The sequence below is a fragment of the Colossoma macropomum genome, unplaced genomic scaffold, assembly GCF_904425465.1.
Source record: "Colossoma macropomum unplaced genomic scaffold, Colossoma_macropomum, whole genome shotgun sequence".
Lineage (NCBI taxonomy): Eukaryota > Metazoa > Chordata > Actinopteri > Characiformes > Serrasalmidae > Colossoma > Colossoma macropomum.
This window is the reverse complement of record NW_023494810.1, coordinates 27,537,306-27,557,305: the sequence shown is the minus strand read 5'-3', so window position 1 is coordinate 27,557,305 and position 20,000 is coordinate 27,537,306. Positions and strand designations below refer to the sequence as shown.

The 20,000-nt window shown below is 41.0% G+C and overlaps 1 protein-coding gene across 2 annotated transcripts in view; it reads left to right on the top strand.

Moving 5' to 3' along the window:
* prickle2b (prickle homolog 2b) overlaps positions 1-20,000 on the top strand; it is a 98,395-nt gene that overhangs the window by 39,509 nt on the left and 38,886 nt on the right. Inside the window, exon 1 of one of the 2 annotated variants that reach the window (XM_036559415.1) lies at positions 15,785-16,192. The exons of the other annotated variant lie outside the window; for it this stretch is intronic. The gene's annotated coding sequence lies outside the window, so the exon portion shown is untranslated. Of the gene's footprint in view, positions 1-15,784; positions 16,193-20,000 lie in introns of those variants that run through there. 2 annotated transcript variants of the gene reach the window in all.

Here is a 20,000-nt window from a genome sequence, read left to right as displayed (position 1 = left end):
GCATTGTGGTGATTATTTTCAGTCATTTCAATGCAGCCTCACCCCTCCGTCATGGTTATAATGGACTGTTCCATGTTGTTACATGATGACACAACTGCTAAACAAAAGAATGGTATGAACAAGGCAATTAAGCAATACTGTACATTGTGGAGAGGAGGTTCTTCAGTGTGAATTGAGAGGGAAAATCTAATAAAGTTCAGCAGGGAAGTGCAAAAAGAGCAAAGAAGGCAAAATAATTGTCGCTACATTCTCAAAGCTAACTTAATTTTTTTCAGTCAGAAAAAAATGCACAGGCTCAGCAGGCCATACATGACGCTAGTGTTCAGACGTGTGGACTCGAGTCATATGACTTGGAATCGAGTCCGACTTGAGTCATGAATTTGATGACGTACGTTCACCATCGTTTTGCTGTCTTTTCTGTAAACTTTGTTCAGCTTGGTTGTCTAAATTCAGTTCAAACTAGCGGTTGTTTTTAGTTGGCTGAGCTAGTTTTTTATTTTCCTGTGCGCCCAGTGTTCCCAAAAATCATCAAAAATTATCTTCAAATATAACGTTTTTTTATTAATTTCAGTACACACACACACGTCTTCTAAGCTGCTTCTTCTGGGTCACAGGGGGAGCTGGAGCCTATCCCAGCAGTCATTGGGCGGAAGGCAGGATACAGCCTGGACAGGTTGCCTGTCCATCACAGGACACACTTAGGGGCAATTTAGCATGTCCGATTAGCCTGACTGCATGTCTTTGGACTGTGAGAGGAAACCCATGCAAACTCCACACAGAAAGGACCCTGGTCACCCGGCCAGGGAATCGAACCCTTATTGCCGTGAGGCGACGGCGCTGGCCACTGCACCACCGTGCTGCCCATTAAGTTCAGTGCTACTTTTAAAATTCTGTTTGTGCCAGTATGCCTGTCATGGTTATCTGTGTACCATGGATTTTGTATTTTAGTTGGAAGGGTAAAAAAAAAAAATAAAAAATTATCTACAGCCATACACTGCTAACGTGCTGTCGTTAAAAGGCTACAATACTGTTACCGTCATTCAGTGTTATGGTCTTAAATTAGCTGGAGAATGTAGACTGACTTCTTTAGGATGCAAAGATTAGGACTACTGACTTGGGACTCGACTTCAGACTCGCCTTCACTGACTCGGGACTTAAATTGAGACTCGACTATCTTGTCTCGGGACTTGAGTGTCATGACTTGTTACTTGAACTTAGTGACTTGTTCCCACCTCTGCTAGTGTTAATGTTAGTGTAGATAGCTCCAATGTTGAGGTAATTACTCAACAAGGTCATCCATTTCAAGTTATTAATCTCTCACAAAAAATGTAGCGGGATTACGTTACTTATTACATCCAGGAAAAACGAATCTCACTACTCATTGCTTTACTTCTGTCTTATTCTGTACCAAATTATCTCACTATATTAGCAGGTACCTTTGATGTTTTAAGCAAACAAGCAGAAGTATTTGCCAATACAGTGACATAATGTCACTTTATAAAATTGCTTAATTAAAAAATGGTCTAGAAATAAGTAAAATGATCTTATAATGTGCCCTGGAGTGGACTGGTGACCTGTCCAGGGTTAAGGCTTCTGCCCAATTCTTAGAGCTCAAAATGAGATTTGATATAACAAGTAGATTTAAGATGATTTCACTCGCCAAGAATTTTTTGATGTGAGGCTTTGTTGGTGCGAGGTTTCATTGACAGCGACAATATTCGAATAACGACGCCCTTAACTGTAACTGACAGCAGCAACGACAGAGCCAATCTGATCCTAGATCAGCTCTTTCGCTTCATGAATGTCCAGCTCAGCTCCCAACATTGGTGTCATAAGTCTCACTATGTCGTCAGTATCCTCGAAGACACCTCTATCTGTCTCCTCATTTAGGCCGCTCAGCCCGGTCCGAGACGCTTGGAAATGTCAGCGCGTCCACCGACGGCTATTCATAACCTGAGAGCTGTCACGTTGGCTCGGATCACTGAATCACAAGCGCTAAGGAATATTGTTTCTGAAGTGAATTTAATTTCTTCGGGAGATGAGACGCCCCTTGATGGATGAATCTGTCTCTTCCTTCCTCTCTCTCCCCCTGCTGACCTCCTCCTCCTCCTCCGTCTCAGGGGGTAATCCTTTCTTTTTCCTCGTGTGGCCATTTATCAGCCAGCTCTGGCTGGAGAAATTTTGGATTGGACTTTAATCTCTTTTATTTATTTTATTTTACACCCCCCCTCCCATGCATTTGATGTTTGATCTGCGATTTCAGCGCTTTCCAGCAGCCCGCGGCTCTGTGGGGCAAAGTGCGGTATCTCATTCTCTTTATTCTTTCCATCTAGAAGCGCTCTAATTAAATTGCTTCGTTTCCGACAATGGCCACGACTGAAAGCATGTTCTCTGATGGTTATCGCAGGCAGGCGTTTAATTTCGAAGGGAAAGTATGTCAAAGCGATGCAGATAAGCACCAATCTGTAGCACATTTGATGTCGTTTTGACTTGTATTACATAATGAGCTCTAAAATAAGCAGAAATATCCAGGAATTCAAAGCCTCCGGAAGTTCTCATCTTTTCAGCCATTGAGATTGTTAAGAGAATTCCTGGTGGGCCTCTCTTGACTCCATGACTTGTGGCATTGACCCGCAAACAGTGTCCCAGAAACTTGTTCAATAATGCCAAAGAATCCTAAAAACATAAAGAAGAGTTCCAAATGGTGCACTCGTCTAAGTGTTGGTCATCATCAGGAGTTCACAAGTCTGATTCCTGATGATGCCACAGCCATCCTTTTCTAGTCCAAGAGAGCATAATTGGCCTTGGTCTCTCTGGCCCTCCCTCTTCCCTCATCACTCAGTGCAGTGTAAGCCTATGCGAGGGACTGTTAGCGCCTTCCTCCAAGCAAGTTGAGCTGACCAACGATGCTGTGTTAGCAGCAATTTGAAAAGATGTTGTGGTGCTTCATGCATCTCAGAGGAAGCACATGCTAGCCTTCACCCTGCCAGCAGTGGAAGACCTAGGTAGCAAGTGAGAACTGGCCTTGAATAAATTAGGGTAAAAATCTACATAAATTATCTAAGCAGATTATCCTTCTGGGTCGTGGGGGGGTGCTGGAGCCTATTCATTGGGCGGAAGGCAGGAAATGCCCTGGACAGGCCTCTAGTCCATCACAGGGTGGAGGTAAAAATCTAAATAAAATAAAATAACTTGCCCAAAAGCCAAAAAATAATCTGAAAATCAGAAATTGTACCAACCAAAAGTGAAGAAATGGTAGCTTGTTTATGATGGCTAATGTTACTAGCATTGCACACAAAGCAGGAAAGATCACTAGCAGAGCACAGAGATTATCATTAGCATTAAACTAAAGCTAAACTGAACTAATTTGGTCATTAGCAAGCTAGCTTAACTGTTTTAGCAAGCTAGGGTGACTGTGTTACTGACATAACAAGATCGGCAACAGCGCCTCCCTCTAAGTGTGTTGTATTCTAAACATGCAGTGTATTCTAGCCATGCTAGTAACATTAGCCATAGTAAACAAGCTACCGTTTCTTCACTTTTGGTACAAGTTCTGATGTTCAGATGTTTATCTTACCAGTAAAGCTGCCTGCTAACAGGCTAGTGAAATTTACGCCTTGATATGTTATGAAATTACTAGTGCATGTACACTGAAGGGGGGAAATTCAGCTGGACCGGTCTGGACAAATGTCCAGGGCTAATTTTCTCTATCCCACTTCATCCCTACCGGAAATAATCATGGGATTTGTGGATGATTGTTTTCCTTTTGCTCCTGTTCAGGGTTGTGAATTGGTTGTCCGGTCACTCTCATGGCCAGTAGCAGCTTGTGTTGCCTGATTTTCCAGTGCCGGCTGTTGTAAATCACTAAAGTATGCAAGGCTGGTCCAAAGGTAATATTTCTGCCTGTAAATGGCCGGATGGAAGGACGTCCTGGCTGGGGCTGTCCTCTACCAGGAAGTGTGCATAGTTCATTGTGGGCTGGGGTCAAAACCCCTTACTGATAATACATTTACCAGAGTAGCAACAAGCTAGCTGAACAAAGGTGGTGTTTCAGTTAGCTCGCTCTCTCGCTCTCCCTCTCTCCCTCCCTGACTCGCTCTCACACACACAAAGTTTGTGTTTCTGTCATTATGGAGTATTTCCATTGACTTCTGTAAGAGTGTAGCTAAATATTGCAATGCTATGCTAACCCAACCTTAACCTCAGCAGTGGGGAGCCCTCAGAGCTTTCTAGGCCTTCAGAGAACACTGAGCGTTTTCTGTGTGAATAAAAACTGGATGTCTGTAATCTTTACTTCACATTTTGAATAGAATCATCTTGCTTGTTGTTTTTGAATGTTGACGTATTGTAGTAAAACTACATTTGTTTGGAAACTAAAGGGTTAAATTCTTAAGATGTTCAACGGAAAACAATTTTTCTCTCTCTGTGGTATCTAGGTAGATACAGCCAGGCTCCTCTACTGGTTAGGACTTCAGGAGCTGGACAGAAGGCCTAACATTTCAGAATAACTACCTGCATAATTAGGAACTGAAAGTAAAATCAGCAAATCACGTTTTGATTTCCAATGGGTGGAACCAATTTTGTGAGAAAAAAAAAACATCACTCTAGGCCTTCTGGAAGTTCTAGACAAGTCATTAACTGTGAGTAGCCTGACCAATGCATTTCAGTCATATGTTAGAAATGGAAAACAGTGATAGAAACTCAGTGCTAAGTCTATTTACTGATGAACTCACTGTAAAACTGCTACAAGGTAAAATGTATGTTAGTATGTCTTAACAAGCCTCAAATAAAACACGAAAGTCTTTTACAAGATTCAGACGTCCATGTTTAATCTAGAACAGCCAAAAATGTTTGAATAGCTATTAGCTTAGCGCTAACACACTGCTAGAATCCCATATGAGCGCTAGCAGAAATTAGAATTATTGTAGAGGGTTTTTTTTTGCTCACCAGCCAAACGTTCATCATCTTGAAGACATTTGGTCCCCACAAAGAGCTGAAGACATGGCCACACACACGCCGCTGGTCAGTCCTATCTGGGTCCGGGCTCTGTGTGAGGGGAACGCTCTCAGGCTAAAGCAGCCTCTCCAAACTAAATATTTAAACAGGGCATACTTGTGCAGCAGTTTATTTAACTTTGAGTTTGGATTGCTGCTTTTAAACCATTAGACCATCGGCCTGCAGCATCAACAGCACCGCCCAGGATATTTTTCTCCCTTAAAAAAGACTATTATTAAGACCTTTAGCTCTTTTTTTGCTTCTTTCTCTTTGTAATATTTTGTTTTTTAACATTTTGGAAAGAGACCAGAAGTTTTACCCCTCACCCCAAATGCAGTTGATCAGCCAATGTCCAAAGATGCTACAAGGCTAATGTTTCTGGATCAAAACAGAATTACATCCCTTACATAAGGCCATCAGTATAACTGTTCAGATTGTCCATAAGGTTAGAAATACAATTTATTTTCAAATACACCTTATGATAATTTATTTTGTTTATAATTAATTTTTGGCCCACATCAATTATGCAAATTCTGATGTAAATTTGATACGATTGTTTTCAATCAAATAAAGCATTTGAATTTTGGATGCACTAAATTGTCCTGTTTTACTATGAAAACTGTTCAACTACTTCAACAGTAGTATGTGAGAATTTAGTACAATAATATCATTTCTTGGTGTCCCCAAACGCTGTCACCTCTACTCTATAATGTCCACAGGAAAAGATATCATTATGTAAAACAATGTAATGTAAAACAAGCTATCTGTCATATTTTTGTCCACTTTTTTGTTTTCCTCATTATGGATAGGGTTGTCAAGCTAAACAGCTCAGGCCTGTTTCTTTAAATTAACTGAATTGAATGAAGTATAAAAATGTATTACATTTCCATGCATAGTAATAACATTTACCCTGTTCACAACTACATGAGTACCAAGCGACCTAATGGCTTTCAACACAAGTGGAATAATGGCTTAACTATCTGAAAAAGTGGATGCAAAGTATACACTTTTCCCTTGTATGCTACCAGTTAGCATCAGGCCTAAATGATCACGCTTGCCTCAAATCATCTTAACTTTTCTACATAAACTTGCTTATGTTTTTTTTTGCTTTACCTTGCAGGACTGTATGTTGTCTAACTATATGCTGTTATCTATAAAAACAGACAAAAGTATGTTGTATAGCTAAAACAGTAGTGGTCATCTTGAAACTTTGAATTTTGTTTTCACTTTTGTCCATTTTTATGAATAACTGTCTCATACAGTGTCAGAAACCACACTCAGATGTAACAACTTTTAAGTTTAAGGTGTCTCGGGTTGTGGGATGACTGAGCTATGCAGTTTTGTTGATGCTAATTGCTAAGTTAGCAGCAAAATTTGTCTGGCCCACCTGTGAGCCACAACCTTGAGTTTGTTTTGACCCGATATACGGCTGGGTCCTTGGCCCAGATCTGGCCAAAACACTATAAAATGGATAACTAATGAATGAGGACCAAATCTGGCCCAACTACATTGTTGGTCCACAGCACTCATGCTAGAATTGGCCCACAGATATAGATACAAGGCAAAACGGCATGTAACTGTAGGGCATCTGGCCCTATTCTGGCCCGCATGCCAAACATCTGCCCAGTATTCAACCAACACTCGGTTTGGAAAGCCAGAATCGGCCCAAAACTGTCTGCTATCTGGGTAGCTTCTGTGACTTGTTAGCCTCATAGCTCAAGCCCAAAGCTAAAGATGCACATTTCAGACACTTTTCTGATTGACCACATTTGAGGTAAGGGGAAAACTCAAATTTAGGTTGAAATATTGCTTTTAACCAGTATGAATTCCTGCTACATTGCTAAGAATACGCTAGACTGCTGACATGCTCTATTGGTCATTATGTTTAATGACACACTCTGTCAATAGACTCAGAAAGTGCTTACTCCTCTGGGCGAAAAAATAAAAAAATTAAGGGCACATGTCTCTGAGGAAAAACCTCGCTATGCGTCCAATTAGGAGCGACAGGAAATGTATTGACTCCCACAGCCGTCGCTCGACGAGCCTTCAGAATAACGCAATGAATGGAGGCTCAGTTAGCGGAATTTAGCTTAGTTAGCCCGTGGACGGCTGACGTAGGAGGGATAAGAAAGCGAAGCTCTGTGGATTCAGCCCCCTCAGATTTTTCCGCATTGTTCAGAGTAGGAGTGCTGATCTCAGGTCAGCTTCCATTCCTGTTCGTTCTGGTTGCAGTGGATGTGCAGTGACTCGGGAAGTCACACTGTAAGTTGGTTTGTGAATGCAGGCCTACGGATGATCTTTATATAAGACAAGATGAGAGAGGAGCGAGAGACAGATAGAAAGGGAGCGAGAGAGAGAGAGATAGAGAGAGAGAGAGCTTTGAATAGATGAATCATCATTGCTGATGCACTCAGCACTATTTTTAGAGGCACTTTATTGTTCTCTCTTAAAATAACCTCATGCTCTTCATCAAATGTCAAACATAATAGTCCAGTGCGAAAATGCTACTCTGACTCAAACCTTCTTTTTCGCATTGCGTTGCAAACTTTTGAGCGCAGCTGAAAGTTCTTTATATTTCTCCTTGGAGTTTTAAAGGGCCATCGGCCTAGTTTTCTGGTACAGCTCACATTTGACGTCATGTGGCATTGCTGTGGATGGAGCCTCTAGAAAAAGTAAAAAAAAAAAAAAAACTTCCTATCAGGTAAAATGTGATGCACTCATTTCCCCGCCCACTGGTGCACAGCAGAGGGGAACACTCAGGGCCTTCTAGGCTTTCAAAGAAGGCCTAATGATTTCTAGGAACTAAAAACGTCTATAAATTTTTGTTCATTTTTATTTAATAGAATCATCCTTGTATTTAAACACTGCAGGGATTACAGTACAGCTCTTGTTTCATTGTTAAGTTTTGGTGGAAAAAAGGGTTAAATTCTTTAAATGTCCAGCAGAAAATTGGCCAATCAGGAATTTTTTTGTCTAGGTAGATATAGCTGAGCAAACTCTTCTATTAGATAGCAATTATTCTGATAGTTCAGGAGCTGAAGAGAAGGCCTAATGTGTTCGAGTAACTATCAGAATAATTGCAAAGTGACAGAGGAATCAACCAATCATGTTTCAATTTCCGATGTTTGGAACCAGTTTTGTGAGGAAAAAGTCACTCTAGGCTTTCTGGAAGTTCTAGACACATCACTGTCTGTCACAAGTGTCAAGTAAAACATGGAAAGTCTTTTAGAAGCTTCATATCTGTCTTTAGTCTAGAAATGCCCAAACACCATTAGCCTAGCGCAAACTGCTCAAATCCCCATAGTACAACCCAGGGCATGAACCAACAGGGTAAAAAAGGTTTGTTTTTAAAATAAAAGCACCCTATAATGTTTATAACATACACGCAGTCATTTGGACAGATTGCAGTACACTACAGGAAGCGTAGAGGCCGATATGGCTTGTAATTATTTTGTAGCACCATTAAAGAAGAAATTACTTTTAGCAAAGTTGAGACAAAGTGATAGGAAACTGAAGAACACCGAATTGTTTAATTACTCGAATTATACTCGATAGCTTAACCAATAATAAACAGAATTTTTAATCCCAAGACCATCTTTTTGATGTTTTTACCATTTCTTCACATGAAAACATACAGAAAAAAACTTGACTCAAAGTGCCAACTGAACCTTTCGATGGGAATGTAATTCATTACTCATTACCACTCACTTCTACCAATTTCTCAAATTTCTGCACAGTGAAATCATGCAAACGTAGAAGATCATTCAGAGTGGTTTAAAGTAAAATTCTCCGTTCTGGAGAAACATACTAAATAGAATTGTTCACAGGTGATGAGAACCAGACGTCTGAAGAGTTTAAGGCCCCTAAAAGCTCCCATTACATGTCTGAGACACTGTTTTACGATAGTTTTACAATTCTGTTTTGTCCTAAAACATATTTTTATAACTCCATTCACAAACAAGTACCCATAGAACATATTAAAAGACTTATTATATTTCAGATTTACCACTATTTTACCATCAAAACATTACATATAAGACACACTGGTCAGTTTGGATAGTAAATAAAATGGCTATATTTGTGTCGTAGATATCACAACCCCTGGTTCCTATCACTACCACTATAAAGAAATCTAAGGCCCAATCCCATTTCTTATTTTTACCCCTACCCCTTGTTGAGTGTCAGCTTGTTCCTTGGCACTGAGTTACAAGGGGTAGTGGTGGAAATCTTCCTCTATGAAATGGGACTCTCAAATATAAAAGAATATTACTTCATTAACAGCTACTAGCGCTGCTCTGTAGGCGACCCTGCCAGTCTGCGGTGATAGCAGAGGAGGGTAAAGTTCAGCAACCTCACTGCTGGGCTTTAGTTACATTTAGGGAATTGTATGCCTTCAAAAAAGGGGGTGCGACTGTTGTTTATTATCACCCACCCCTAATTCTTCAGTGACATGAAGCCAAAGTCAGCTATTCGCCAACTTCTTGTTCAAATGTTTCTGTTCCACCTTAAATGGAGCAGCACTTCTGGCGCCTCAGGCGTAGGTTGCTGCACCAGTTAAGGTGGGACAGGAAATTTAGCTAGCTAGCTACCAAGACATCAGCATACTACTAGCGATTTTTATGCCTGTTATGAAGAAAAGGACCATAATGCACTGAAACGACATTAAACTAAGATAAAACAATGGTTATTGTAATTTTTTTACCTGGAGAATTCTGTTTGTGGTTTTCTTTGGTCACTTGTTCAACCATCTTGCCAGTTTTTCTTTTTTTCTCACTCCCTTCGCAGGGCCATTTAGCCCTAACACCCCGCCCTACCCCTCTATCTCAACAAAAACACCCCGCCCCTAGGCGTGAACGCACAAAACGGAGGAGTAAAGGCTAAGTGGTAGGGGCGAGGGGTGAAAGGGGATTGGGCCTAAGTTGGTAACTTTATCTGCAATGAACTGTTTCACATCAAACCACTCTGAGTAAGTTTGTTTACATCTCACTGATTGAATTATGCAGAAAATTTTAAAAATTGGTGGAATTCATTATTAATTAATTAATGAACCTTACTAAAAAATATGTAATCGAACAGTGTATGATTCTGGATGTATAAGGTTTAAATTCATGGTCATGATGGACGGGGCCTAGCAGCAGTCCCGCGCGGTGGAGAACTCTTGTCTAAGTGGGACATGGAAGGGCAGAAATAGCCGCGTCCCTCAAGAGCCTCTCCACAAGGTCATCACTGAGCTCAGGGCCAATCCACAGCAAAAACCGCCCCTGTGCAGTCTAATGAATTACACAGCCCTCTCTCTCTTTCTCTCTCTCTCTCTCTCTCTCTCTCTTTTGACTTAATATGGTCAAGCTAATAAAGCTTTTTTAAGTTAAGTTATAATGTTGCCAAAGAATTTAACTCGGTTTATCATACTGTTAATCCTCAGTCTATTAATCAGTTAATACATATACAGTAAGGTAACCACTCTCTCTCTCTCTCTCTCTCTCTCTCTCTCTCTCTCTCTCTCTCTTTCTCTCTCTCTGTTTCTCCCTGTGGACAGAGCAGTAGTTAACCATACTCAGCAAACTGAATTTCAAGCACACTCTCCATCATTACTCTGCCCAGCACTTAAAGCGCAATTTCATCCTCCAGGCTGTGCTGAGTGAATCCACTTAACGTGTAATGTAGAGTGGAAATGAGCTGTTTTTTTTTTTCACGTTAACTGGGCCCAGTGGCAGCGTTTGGCATAAAGCACTGGATATTTGGAAAAGTCCTTTGAAAAGGACAGATGACCCGGGGCAGAAAAATGTTTGAAATACACTCCAAATTCTGCACTCAAAAGGATCAAAAAGAGTCCCAAGACCTTCCACCCCCCATAACCGAACCCAAACTTCTCAAAAAGGAACTTATTTCGAGATAAGAGAGGTGAGAAACTCATTGTAGCACACAAAATACTACATTTGGAGTGAATTATTAATAAAATAACTTATTTTGTATGCATGTGAAAGGTCACACTGTTAGGGTGCACTTTTTGTTGCACAATCTTACCATGATTTACAGCTACGGTAGGGGTGCCCAAACTTTTTGTCTTTGGAGGGTCAAAGTGGAGTTATTTTGGAAATCTCTGTGTTTTAAAAAGTGTAAATGTGTTTTATGCAGTATGATAACATTGTAAATGTTTTAAAATGTACCAATCCATACCAACTTCCCAATCCATGGGATCCGTATATGGAAACTACGCTGCAAAAACAGCATATTTTGAACTAGTTGTCTTTATGATGTCACAAAAAGCAGCACGTTTGCATGCAGTACTGTGCACATTTGAGGCACCTGAGAATTTTTATTGAACCATTTCCAAACCTCTCCTCAAGGAAGCCCAGTATTAATGGTAGCTATCATCCAGTACCTACTCAGGATAGTCAGTCCTTATTTAATTGAATCAGGAGTGCTGCTGATGGAATTTAATAAATCTATGTAATAGTTGTGGACATCAAGGGGAAATATGGAAACCTGTGTTCTTATCATCAACTCAAAGGATATTAACTACTTTACTGAAAACAAGAAATTCTTGTTACTTTTTACCGCATCAATGTTTGGCTGTATTCATGAGTGTTATTTGGAATTATATGGAACTACAATAAAAACACAGTTGTTGTACAGAAAAATGGTTTTAAATAATTTACTAAGGAGTTTGCATCCTACTGTATATCCCCTTATTCAGCCTACAGCAGTTTAGCCCCATCTATTCACACTGAAAATATGTGTAGCCTGGACTGCTTTTTTAATGAGGCAGCCAATCTGAACAGAGCTCATTTACATATATCCAGTGGGAAACCCTCAAGGCCTTCAAAGAAGACCTAATAATTCCCACAAACTCGAAAAAATAAATGTCTATAAAATGTCTATAATTTTTAGGTCGTTTTTGTATATCATGGGGCTTGTATTTAAATTAGGCAAGTACTCATGTTATTTTTTCAAGTTTATGTTGGCAATTTTTTAAATGCCCAACGTAAAATTGTCCAATCAGGATTTATTTCAGTGGTTTCTAGGCGGTTACAGCCAAGCGAGCTCTCTCATTGGTCAGGACTTCAGGAGCTGAACTGAGCTCTTTAATAAGATAAACTTACTAAAAACAAGTAAAAAAGTCTAGAAATAAGTTAAATAATCTTATAATATTTTTAAATCAATCTTGAAAACAGAATTATTAGACATATTGGCTGCATTTAAGATGTTTACACTTGCTAGTAAATCAGTGTGTTTGAATGAAAGGGATAAAGAGAGGTTGGAAAATGGTCACATATTAATGGATGAAGTTTTTAGTACTTAAAACAACACAAAAAAATACAAGTAAAATGTAGCATATAAGTCTTTTAATTCTTCTCTCCAAGGGTCCCTAAACCACCATTCCCCCAAAACCCCACCGCAAACTAACCCCCTGTCCCGGAAAGGAATTTGGTTATCTGGTCCTTCACCAGAGCAGGAACACAAGTGGCCCTCAGTTAATCAGCTGTTGGCCTGGGAGTCAGCTGCCCCCGCCTGATAGCCATCGCCATTTTTGAACGTGTGGGTGGAGAGCGGCTAGCAGAAAAGTGCAAAGTTATCAAAAAGATATGCACTTTTATTTCCTCCCTTCGTTCCTTTTCTGAAGCGAACCAGAAACCATCAGTGACCGTTTAACAATGTATCGCCCTCGCTGGTGCCTCTTATATCTTTTGAACCAGCACTCGGGGAAAATTCAATCACTCTTGATTGTAGAGTGCGTGTTAGAATTTTCGAAATCGTCTTATATCTTTTGGAAATAAATCTCAACATACTGCGCAACACACGTCATAAAAGTGCAAAACGTTCGTTTATTTTGATTCACAGACTTCCAAATGGCACCAGCGTCCGTTTAATGTCAGTAATGACAGCGCTCGGTGATTCAGCACATCCATAACAGTTATGGCATCGGGGCAGGCAGGCAGTGAGGCGTGCGATTTTAAAGGCCGTGGTTTTAGGTTGGACGTGTGGCCAGGCCTGCGGCTGTAACGAGTGTGTTTTTCTGGCCAGGCCTGAGGCGCTGGGCCTGGCTGGGGTAATTGATAGCGCTGTGTTTGTGTAGAGGTTTTGGCTCGTGCGCTCGTGGTAATGGAGATCCGCCGGTCGATAAGAGACACACTCTGCTCCCTCACGTGGTTGGTATTCCGCACAAGTAGGCCACACAAAAAAAAACGCCTGGGCGCAACAGAGCCGACTCGCTTTACACGAGACTTATAGCAGGTTCTTATTAGTAATTTAGCCACCGGTTGCACGCTTTTCTTTCTTGTGCCTACTTGCTGCTGGTGGGTGATAAACGATTCCAGACTGCTGATACGTGCAGATTGATTTGCCTAAACTCCCTTACCCCACCCCTTGAATTAATTTTTACATGTTGTGTGCGGGAGTTTGGACAATGATATGGTCAGTTGACGTGTTTTGTTGATTTTCTGGAAAGTGAGCACCTATAGATAGAATACAGTTCTGCACATCTTAATGCACAGTTACTGTTTCTTTGAAAAACACAAAAAAGCACATTTTCTATTTGTGTTTTATTTTTTCCAATATGTTAAATAGAGGATGGCACGGTGGCACAGTGGGTAGCGCTGTTGCCTCACAGCAACAAGTGTTCGATTCCCCAGCCGGGCGACCTGGGTCCTTTCTGTGCGGAGATTGTTCTCCCCATGTTCTCCCCATGTCTTTGTGGGTTTCCTCCTACAGTTCTAAGATATACAGTCAGGCCAGTTGGACGTCTGTGTGTCTGCCCTGCAATGGACTGGCGACCTGTCCAGGGTGTTTCCTGCCTTCTGCCCAATGAACGCTGGGATAGGCTCCAGCAACCCCCGCAATTCAGAAGGATAAGCGGCTTAGAAAGTGTGTGTGTGTGTTTAATAGGCCTTGTGCGCTAAAATCAGTAGGAAAATATAATATGTAACTGCCTTCTCTGTAGAGGATTAACATATTTTCCTTCAAAACATCACCAAAACATAATTTGACCACGGTGTTCAAATTTTTGCATACGACATCTCCCTTACGCTGTGTTTAGATGTTGGCTTCGAAAAAACATAGCTCCGTACCTCATAATGGTAAGCGACACGTGGTAAGCGGTACACATTGACATGGACAATTGCATGTTCTGCATCCATTTTTCCCCCAAAAAATCAACAACCAGCTTTTTTCACCACCATGTTTGACAGCAAAACTCTGATGGAATGTGCCGCTGTCATTGGAATTTTCGCTCCCTTGAAAACAGTGGAATATCTGGATTGCTGTCGACTGCTTCCGCCAACATGAACACACAACTTCAGAATCAAACAGGCTGTTTGTTTACTGTGCCAATGCAAAAGACCTCTGTTCTGAGTGGTGGGCCTAAAAAAGCAGGCTGGGCTCAAACACTCCTAATAACTTCAGTGTGAATGGGCGGAGCTAAACTGCTGTGGAGTGAATAAGAAGATATATCCTCGCTGTTGGAACAAACATAGTATCTCCAAAATAGTAACTTTACAGGACAAGGCAAAACCATTCATTTGTGAGGGACGTTAATGTAACAAGATTTTTCCTAAGGTCATTTTGGGCCAGTTCTGTTGGTCCATTTGAAATTTTAACCCAATTTTAAGGGCAACTGGAGTTTTCAAATCATGCTAAAAAGTGAAAAACAACAAAAATGGAGATACAAGATTTTTGCGCGACAGTGACAGTATGTAAATGTGTTAGCGTGATGTCACAAAAGCAGTTCAAAATGGGCTGTTTTGCAGCTTTGTTTCCATATATGGACCATGTTTAATGTATTAAACTCTTTTTTTAATTCATGTTAACTTGATTTTTCCATAATATGGCCTCTTCAACACACAAACTGCACATGCTGTTTCATCTGTAATGCTTTACCTGGTGAAGAAAACAAATAAGCAAATTAGGCCCTCCTAATGGCCAGGTTTAAGCACTCTGGTTGCTAATTCCAGCTCTGACAACCTAATGAGCTTAGAGTCTGTGCAAGTGTTGGGAAGATTAAGCAGTTTTGAAAATAGCTGCCAGCCTAGAAGAACAAACGGTGCATCATTCCAATATTTAATTACTGATTGATTGTTTATTTATCTTTATTTGTCTGTTTTCATACGACTTAAAATTTAGGAAATATGGCAATACTGTATGTTTGGGACTGAGTCTAAAAGTAACTCGGAACAATGTGTAGAATAGCAGTATGCGCTGATAACAGAGACCACAGAGAGATAGTGCAAAGCCTATGAGAAGTGAACCTGTAATGTTTTGTATGCTACAGACCACCCTAACTGGGAGAAAAAGAAGGACCCTAAGTTTGTTGTGGTGTTAAATGTGAAGCATACACTATAAGACGTGGCTTAGACATCGATCAGTTATTACATTATTACAAGATATTTATAATGACAAGAATAATGGTTTACAATGAACCCCATCACAGATTAAATGTGCTTCCACTGAGTATTTTATTTGGAATTAAATGTGTAATAGGGTGCATATATAACTGATATTATGGTGTTATATGATTATTTACATGGTTACACAGTCTGTAGTTAAAGATATGCAGTATATATAATTATTATTTATATACATATGATTATTATTCGCCTAATTCCATATGAAACTGCTTCGCTTAGAAACGGAGTGATTTGCATATAAATGATTCCAGCGTCAACTCTCTAATTATTCTCAACGCGTGTGCACCGATTGGCTGACGTTGCCGCTCTCGTTTGCATTCTGCGTTGCGATTGGCCGAAGCTGCGGACGGTCAAGGCTCTGCACGCTCACCGCGGCGCTCAGTGTTTAGCGGAGGGAGTGAGAAGAAGAGTGTGTTGGATGAGAAAGAGAGAAAAACGAGAGAAAATCGCACGAAAAAGAGGACTGAAGTCGCACCGTTCGGCGATATGACTTAAACTCTGACCGTAGAGATGAGCCGAGGCGCTGGAGGATTTAACCCGGCGTGTTTTTGCCTGTTGTAAGCGCCGAGGTGCCGGTGAACGTGCGCGAGCGTGAGAAGTTGAGGCGAGCTTTAAACTTGCACGGCTGGGAGAGCAGAGAGGGGAGAGGAGAGCGGTGGGGTGGGTGTACGTGTGAGGGGGCTCGCTGGTACTCCGTGCTGTGAACGCTGTTGGTAACGCTGGATATAATGTGGAAAACCTGTGCGAATACGGACCACAGCTTCGAGGTTTTTCAGTCACGGTCACGGTAAACGGTAAGTGCCTTTTTTAGTACTACACTGTGTTTTTCCCACCTTAATGCTACGTGAAGTTGCTTTCTTAGCTGATTTTAGCTGGCGAGTCTCTCCCGTCTGCTTTGTTGCCCAGCTGAGCCGCTTTAAATGGCACTGTAAAGCACGGACGAGGCTGAAGTCAGCTTCTTGTTTGAGTTTTTCCCGTTCCACCTTAAATGGTGCAGCAGTTGCATTCTGAGGCTGAAGTCAGCTTCTTGTTGGAATTTTACCTTTTCATCTTATATTGTGCAGCGGTTACATTCTGAGGCAAAAGTCTTGTTGTTGGAATTTTCCCGTTCCACCTTAAATGGTGCAGCAGTTGCATTCTGAACATTCTGAGGCTGAAGTCCGCTTCTTGTTGGAATTGTTCCATTCCACCTTAAGTGGTGCAGCAGTTACGTTCTGAGGCTGAAGTCAGCTTCTTGTTGGAATTGTCCCGTTTCACCTTAAGTGGTGCAGCAGTTACGTTCTGAGGCAGAAGTCAGCTTCTTGTTCGAATTGTCCGGTTCCACCTTAAATGGTGCAGCAGTTACGTTCTTGCGGCTCGGGCAACAGAATGCAACTGCTGCACCATTTAAGGTGGAACGGGACAATTCGAACAAGAAGCTGACTTCAGCCTCGTAAAGCGCGGAGGCTCTTTTCTTTCTCTCCCGAGTGATTTGGTCGTGTAATTTTACACCGAAGGCTTGTTGACCTCTTTAAGAGCTTCTCCCAGCTCTAGTATGTGTTCCCTGCTCGGTAGTTGAAAAAGACCCGAGTTTCTACTCGCGCGTCGGTCCCCGCGGATGTGGGTGACTCCGTGGCCGAGACTGGTGGTCTGAGACTCGAGCTCAGAGCGGACCGGCCGCCCCTGAATGTGGAGGGTCAAATCAATTTCAGCCGCAAGATTAATATATGTAGGAGCAACCGGGGGGTAAAGGAGTGGATTAGGATCTGTTTCTGTTTCTGTCTCTCTGCTGACCTTCTTTTTCTCTCTCTCTCCCGCTTTATCTCTTCATCTCTCTTTCATTTTACCTATCTTTATTTTTCCTCTATCTGTATATCTTTCTGTATCTGTCTGTGTTTAGTCTCTCTCTCTCTCCTGGCCTTCTTTTTCTATCAGTTGCTCTCTCTTACTCCTTCAGTCTCTGCCTTGTAATTGTCTGCTTGTCTATCCCTATTTCTCTCCCTCCTTTCCTTCTGTTTGTCTCACACACTCTCTTTCTTCTCTTTTTGTAACTGTCTATTGTTCTCTCCTTCTTTTCATTCTGTTTATCTCTCTCTCTCCTCTTGCACCCAGTAACTGTCTATTTGTCTATCCCTGTTTCTCCCTCTTTTCCTTCTGTTTCTCTCTCTCTCTCTCTCTCTCTCTCTCTCTCTCTCTCTCCCTCCCTCTTCTTTTTCTTACTCTGTAACTGTATAATTGTTCTCTCCCTCTTTTTCTTATTCTCTCTCTCTCTCTCTCTCTCTCTCTCTTTCTTTCTTTCTGTCTGCCTATTTTTATTTCTACTTTATCTCTGTATCTTTCTGTTTCTGGTTTCTGGGTTTGTTTAGTGTCTCTCTCTCTGTCTCTCTCTCATGCAACCCCACCTTTCCTTTTTAATGTCTTGCTCTGTTTCTCTTTTCTGTGTATATATATCCTTCTTTCTCTTTCTCCTTCTCTCTTTCTTTCTGTTTCTGTCTTTGTTTAGTCTCTTTCTCTCATTCTTTCTTTTCCCTCCCATTTCTTTCTCTCTCTGTCTCTCTCTCTCTCTGTCTGTCTGTCTATTTGTTCTCTCCCGCTTTTCCTTCTGTTTGTCTCTCTGTCTCTCTCTTCTTCTGTTTCTGTCACTCTCTGTCTATTTGTTCTCTCACTCTTTTCCTTCTCCCCCCCCCTCTCTCTCTCTCTCTCTCTATATATATATATATATATATATATATATATGTATATGTATATCTTCATCTACCCATCTATCAATCTGTCTTTTGAAGTGATGCCATTTAATGTTAAATTTAGTCTGTTTTTCTCTTTATTTGAGAAATTGGTGAATTAAATTAATGTATTATTTAAGGTTGTTTTTATCTCCTTCATGCTGTTGTTTTAAAGCTCTGCTCTCCAGGCTGGACTCAGCAATGTCCGTGTGGCTTTTAGAAAGCTTTCTGATGATTTGTACAGATGGGAAATGTGAATCTCCAGAGGTTGCTGGTTTCTGAACCTGAAGAGTGGAGCTTTGCTTCATTCTCTTTTTTTTCCTCTGGCAGGCTGTAAGGTTTTTTTTTTCTTTTTCTTTTCTTTTTTTTTTTAAGCGAAACATGAACCAAACCCATAAGCAGACACTTGTGAGTAGGCAGCAGAGCGGCCTGAGTGCAGATTTACTGAGAGTCATCTTCACCGGCAAAATGCAGCATAAATCAACACGCTTGAAAAGGCTTTTTTCCCCATCCATAAAATCTCTCTCGCTCTCTGTCTCATCCTACACAGAACCTGTCTCGTTTATGAATGCCTGAATGCTGGTTAAAGGCATGAAAAGAAGCTTTTTTCCCTGTAGTGAGAGCAGAGATTGCAGACGCTCACTCATCTGTCTGATGCTGCCTAATGAATGAAGCGCTCGCTCGGTGCCGGTTGTTTTTTGTTCGGTGCCAGGGCACAGGTGCCCCTGCGCCCAGGGGGGAAAATTCAACGGATTATGATGGATTGCGGCAGGTGGGCACACCCGGTAATCCCCATCCGTTTGAACATATTGCATCGATGCGCCATAATTGGGTGCTAATAATAAGCCTCATTATTAAGCCCGATTGGAGATGATCTTTAGGATTAGTTAACAGCAGTTAAGCCACAGTGCAACTGTTTCTAAATATGGCTTTTGAAAATGATCTGATTCTTTTGTGCCAGTTGTTTAGCTAAGTATCAGTTGCACTGGTGTTGTTTAGTGTGTGGGTTTCTAGAAAAGTGGTTTGTTGCCACTTTTTGGCTTCTTTCAATGGATGATGAAAAAGGATGTGCCAGTCTGATAAACGCTTTTAAAGGATTAAAGAAACTCCACATAAACTAGAACCACATGTCCAAGCCAAAAACCATTTAACAACCTTTATTTTTAAGATTGAACCAACATAAATTTACCCCACCCTGTAAGACGGCTACATAAAACAGAGCTAGCATCAACTTAGCCTAAGATTCCTAGCCGTGGTTGAAAATTAGAATCTAATTATAAACAATACAATCTTATTTTTGTGCACTTTCGGTCTTAAAATGTGTGCATTCTTGATTGTATAGCAAAATGATAATTTAATCTCACGGTGTTAGAAAGCTAGCAAGCACCAAGCCAGTTAGCAGACTTTAGCATTAAGTTAGCTGCACAAGAGCTTTGTAACATTGGCTCATGTTAGCTTGCTAAATCCACACAATTCATTCATCCAATCTACATTTACATAAAAACATGAAACTGATGTTCGGGCTCGGGTAATTAGTTAAATGAGAAAAGCTAGTTATTCCTGCACTCTTAAAACAGGTGTTATGTAGTACCAACAGAAAGGTTTTGTGGCTGTCAACTATAGCAGAAAGCTTTTTGGTGCTATATAGCACAATTCTTCTGTAAACAAACATATACAGCATGTTTTCCATAATAAAGAAGAGCCATTTAATTATGGATAGAGCCTTTTATGCATTCAAATTTGCTGATGTAGCCATTGTTATTACTAAAGGACGCTTGGAGAGCCACTTTTACCAAAGGAGTATGTCTAAAAAGGCAAAAAGCTAGCCACATAGCTAGCTAGCTGCAGTTGGTATAGCGAAGTGGGTAACAGTGCTGCCCTTCATATGCTGGGGTTCAGT